Raw genomic sequence first — 5,820 nt, forward strand, 5'->3', positions numbered from 1 at the left:
AGTGAAGAAATTAACAAGGGAACAAGCTCTTGGCCTGAGTCTTGAAGATTTGCAGGATCTCCTTGATCTTCCACTTAGCAGGGATGATGATGACACAGATGCCTTAACTTTTGAGTTATAACTCAAAGGGCAAATTGTCACACCCTGACCGCGTATAACATGCAACCGCGGCGGAAAACGTCGGAGAGTGTTGTGGACAGAATTAATTGTTATACAACCATGGAAATTAAAGTCACATTTTATTTAACAAACACGGGTGTTACATTGTCTTAAAAGGAAGTACAGAATTCAAAACATAGTTATACTAGTTCTATCTTCATTTTTAGTCTCTAAGGCACAGGTCCGCCCTAATATCGTGATCAACATCTTATGGAACAGCTCCTGAAAACACATGTGAAAGTAGGTACGTCAGCATAAAAATGCCTGTGAGATACATAGGTTTTGTGAAAGTGGGATTCATGACTTGAGTTTTAAAGAAATGTTTAATAACAGTCAGTCATGAACCTTGTAATTTGTCTTGCTTTGTAAACCATTTGAAAAACGATAATATCAGATGATATGTATAGATAAGTGTAAGGTTAAACGAGTAACCCAGTAAAATGAGTTGAATAAGATAAGTTGTTCGTGAAAATAATGTCTTGTGAAGAATATGTTATTTGTGTAAAATGTAATGTGTCTAAACTGAAATGACTTAGATAACGCCACGATATGTAATATTATACAAACATTTATATATAGGAAGTACCAGCGGCGTATCCACCATGTTTGTATCATATTACATATGCCACGTTACTCAAATCATTTACCATGTAAGATTGTTCTTGTATAACTCAATTGTCAAGTATTATTGTGTAAATCATGTTAAATGTCTATGTTCAATGTAAACCACAAAATGTGTATGTCAATGTCAACGTGTTTATGTTCAATGTAAATCATGTAATGTGTATCCTAAAATGTATCATGTACGGTAAGCGAAATGTATCAACTTAAACCATATGTAAAATGCGCAAAACAAGTCGTTGAAGTAAAACGTGGTTTAAATCAACGTTATGTTCTGTGGAAAAATGCATGCTCTATTGATATTGACATTTATGCGGTATTGTGCAATATGCATACATCCAAGCCTTGAGACTGCGGCGATAAACCCTTAAACAAATTAAAGGTTTATCTAAGTTATGTATATCGAATTCGGTCATTCCTTCCAATCCTATCAAACCCAGGATTTCAGAAACGGGAGTTGTCAATTCCTATGGTACCACTACCTACTAACGAACGGCGTGATCAATGTTAATGAATGCATTGTCCCATGTTAAACAAACCAAATGTCATAACAAAATGAAGGCATGTGATGTAAACAATTGTACTAAGTATGCTAAGTAAACATACGAAGCAGAAATGTTCATGTAAATCAATGTGCCCATATGCTGAGTAAACATATGCAGCAGAAATGTTCATGTAAATCAATGTGCCCATATGCTGAGTAAACATATGCAGCAGAAATGTAATGTAAATCAATGTACTAAGTACGCACACAATGGGCATACATAGCATGAAATGTAATGAAATCATGTACTATAATGTACTAATGAGCATAGCAGATATACGATGTGAAAACATGGAAAGCATGAAAGTAACAGATAGGCACATGTGTTTCACCCCAAAACAGTTTGGAAAACAGTAAAAGAGGGGTTCTATGTACTCACCTGAGATTGCTTTGGAGTTCTTGTGTAATAACCAAACAATGCTAGGTCACAGAATATCAAACGGCACCTAATAGGTAGCTATGTTAATATATCGGACCAAAATCGGAAGGATCGGATAGTATGCGGGTTCGTAAACCAAACGAGTATGTACATACTAAAATGAAACTTAACCTAGGTGCTTGCGACCCATCACGACCGGTTTAGGTAGCTTATGCTACCTTACGCGTCGTTCGCGTAGAACGCGTCTGGAACGCCTAACATCGTGACCACAAGGTATAACCTCGGAAGGTTATAGCTATGGTCACCTAATGTGTTTGGTCGGATCCTAATGATCGACCAAATGGGTCGGATTCGAAAGTATAAGCGATGGTTTAGATCGCTTACCTTACGACCCTATATAAGCACTAAACTGAAAGTGACGAGCTAAGCATGTTAGAACATGCTTACCTAAGATTAGAAAACAGGTTTGGCATCAAAACAAACGACTTTGATGCTTACGAGTAGTTTGGTTACAAAATACGCAAGAATGCGCATTTTGGCCGAAACCACGACTCGTCACTGAGCCTAGATAACGTGGTGATCAGTAGGTATAGTCACTACGGACTATAACCATCGTGATCACGCTCACGTTATGAAGTTCTAATGAACTTCGCATCGACCATAAACTGGTCAATGTAGAAAGTCTAACATAGTTCGACTTTCGGACTCGAAAAGAGATAAAACAACGAAGGAACACTTACAAAGGATCCCCGAAAGCTAATCTTGATCAAAGAAACTCAGGTATGAAGCAATACTTCAACTTAGAGCTTTTTAGATCAGATTCTTGTGGGTTTTTGCAAGAATGGGGGGGGTATTTATAGGAAAAGCATAGCCGTTAGGATCGTTTATCGAATACCGTGCCACGATCTCGCCCGTACACTTGTCGAATTATTGTGGTTACTGAATAATGACCCTTGGCTCTTGATTGGGTGAAAGGGCATTGCCCCTTGAATGAACGAAAGGCCAACTGCAAGTGGATTCAATGAATCTGCTGTACTTGGGACCCCTTACGGACCGTATGGCTTATGGCTTACGGTCCGTAAGCCCCTAGTTTGGCAGATTTACAGTTTTGGTCCCTGCAGCTCCAAAACTTGGTATTTGATGCGTTTTGACACGTTTAAGCCCCGTTAACCCCATTTCAAAGCTCTAAAATGAAGTTAAAGTATAGGGAACTTAAAATGTGCTCAAAAATATCTCGGATGTCGGTTCGTTTGGCCGTACGGTCGCGATGTTCGGTTAATTACGACGGAATGCGCATAAGCGCGAAAGACGATCCAAATTGCGCGACGAATGGATTTTTCTCATGCCATACACTAAGGCATAATATAAGGATGCTTACATAAATTTTTGGGTGTCCGGATGTATTCAGAACGTAAGTTATGCGCAAAAGTGCAAACTTGTACACTTTTTGACATTTTTAGCCCCTGAATGATCCAAAAGTTTGTTTTAGCATACCAAACCCCTCAAAGCCTATTTCTAAGCTATGTAAAGGATATTTATGGTATGATTAACTTATGGACATGTTCCGGAATGTTCGTTATAGTTCGAATTGGCATACTTTCACAGTTTGTCAATTTTAGTCCCTGTAAGCGAATTAACTTGTTTTTGCCATACCAAAGCCTTCAAAACTTATTTCTAAGTTATGTAAAGGTTATTTAAGGTATGTTGAGTACATGTTGATGTTCCGGAGTATTTGTCGCATTAAACTGAGTACGTTTACGCACCAGTTCGCGTATAACTCTCTAGAAAGCGATGTAGAGTTTGAAATTGAGCAAAAGTCAAAACATGAAAAATGTAAAACACAACCAAGCAAACATTGGGATAAAATAACATTGTTTTATTGATAATAGAACTGTTCATAATGATTACAAGCACAAATGTTACACAAATAAGGGAACTGTTGATGAGGCAATAATGATCTACCAATAATGAAGAGTTTTGGCATTATCTGTTCCAAGGGAGATTGTTGGGATTGAACCCTACCAAAGGAACAGATAATTAAAGCCAAAACTGGATCAGAGCAGTGGATCCAGAATAAGCAGATGTTATGCATACAAGTCTCTCCCCTTGAAAGTGGTTTCAACATCTGTTGACCTCCTATCTACTGATCATACAAACTGCTGACCCACAACTGCTGATCAAGTCAAAGACTGGTGAAGAACTAAAGCCCTGCTGCCCAATACACTGCCTTGAGTCAAGCACTGCTGATCATGATAAGTACTGCTGGGTTCACAGCAGTGGAAGGATGCAGCAGTAGTTTTGTTTACTTTATGTAATGAATTGTAATATCAGTAGTTAGCATAGCAGAGGTTGTATAGATCAGAGGTTAGAGTTTGTTAGGAGGTTAGATGTCACTTTCATGGTGACGTCAGCTTAGATGCTTCAGTGGTTTGCTCGTGCCTATAAATAGAACAGTGCTCTGTACTGTTCTATTAGCTCTTTCACTATCTTCTTCCTGCACGAACAAATACTGTGAGCTCAGGCTGAGGGGGAGTTTGTTGCATACTTGCAAAATTGTAATCGTTGTTTGAAAATAAATTCAATCATTCGGTTCAATGTTAAACTTGTATGTTAAAAGCATTTCTCCTGTTTGATTGTGAAAAGTTTGCTTCCATCTAAATTCTGCTGCACAACTCATTCATCTTCATCTTTATTCAAACGTAAAACACAATCAAAACCAAACTCAGATCCGAACACCCAAGAATCGAGGCAGCGACCCAATCCTGAAAGTCAAAATGTGTACGACAAGTCCTTGAGAATAGTCGGATCGCCTTGGATAGTCAATGTCTGATAGCCGCAGACAATCCATTTCTCGATTTTACGTATTTTGATTCTGAGCCCGCAACTGCTGACTCTGATGATTCGTGATTTTATGTGTTTTTATGTGTATTTACCTGTTTACGTGTTTAAATTTTTGAAAACTTATTCGATTTTTGCTTTCACTACGATCGACACACACGACCCGCATTGCTCTTCTATCTCAAAACGTTAACAAATCATTGCTACTATAAGGAACCACTGTACGAAGCTCGCTATGCCATATGCTTATGCTATACTAATCGCTATGCTAAATGCGATCGCTATGATGCGACAATCACGGACTTAGAATGATAGATTTCTGTATTCTGATTGCATCTGGTGATTTTGTGCTTACGTGCTTCTGTGATTCTGTGCTCTACGTGCTTATGTGCTTATGTGTTATGTGAATCTGTGATTTCATGCCCATGTGTTTATGTGGTTATGCGTGTTACTGAGCTTTAGTAAGTAATAGACGTGTGAGGTGAGATTTGATTGTAACGTATCTGAGACCTATGACGATGTCTGTTGCAGACAATGTCGACTGGACCATCATCTGGACCTCGTCAATCATGACTCACTCGCCAAGAACAACGGGACAAACGCCTTGCTGCCATCCTCGCTAAACAAGTGGCCAAGGTTGTGCCCTAGATCGTGAGTGAAATTTATGAGAACGTCAGCAAATCGTCTGAGGAGTCTAGAACCGAAGCTCCTAAAGTTGCTACCAAGACTGCTTTCAGCTTCAAGCAGTTCAAGGCTTGTGGTCCAAAGGAATTCACCGGAGAAGATGGCCCGACGGCTATGTTTCAATGGTTTGATTCCATCGAAGTCACTCTGCGCCAAAGCGGTTGTCCTGAAAATCTCCGTACCATAAACGCTACCGGCGTCTTCCAGTCTCGCGCACTAGACTGATGGACGGCCGAACGAAACAAACGCGGGAATGATGCAGCTTATGAGTTGACCTGGGAAGAGTTGAAGGCCATCATGATGGACGAATTATGTCCTCCCCATGAAAGCCAAAAGCTGGAGGACGAGTTTTGGAACATTAAGCAGAAGGATGGAGACAATGCTGCCCTGACTGCTCGCTTTAAGCAGCTCAGCATCATCTGCCCCGATCAAGACAAGACTACAGACATGACAATCAAGAAGTACATTCGAGCTCTGCCCGACTGTGTCGCTCACTTTGTTCATGCCGCAAAGCCAGCAACGATTGAAGAGACTTACTTGCTTGCCACTGAGATCAACGATAAGCGGGTAAAAGCGGGTTTTTGGGATAAAGCCT

This window comes from Helianthus annuus, chromosome 7 (genome assembly GCF_002127325.2).
Source record: "Helianthus annuus cultivar XRQ/B chromosome 7, HanXRQr2.0-SUNRISE, whole genome shotgun sequence".
Lineage (NCBI taxonomy): Eukaryota > Viridiplantae > Streptophyta > Magnoliopsida > Asterales > Asteraceae > Helianthus > Helianthus annuus.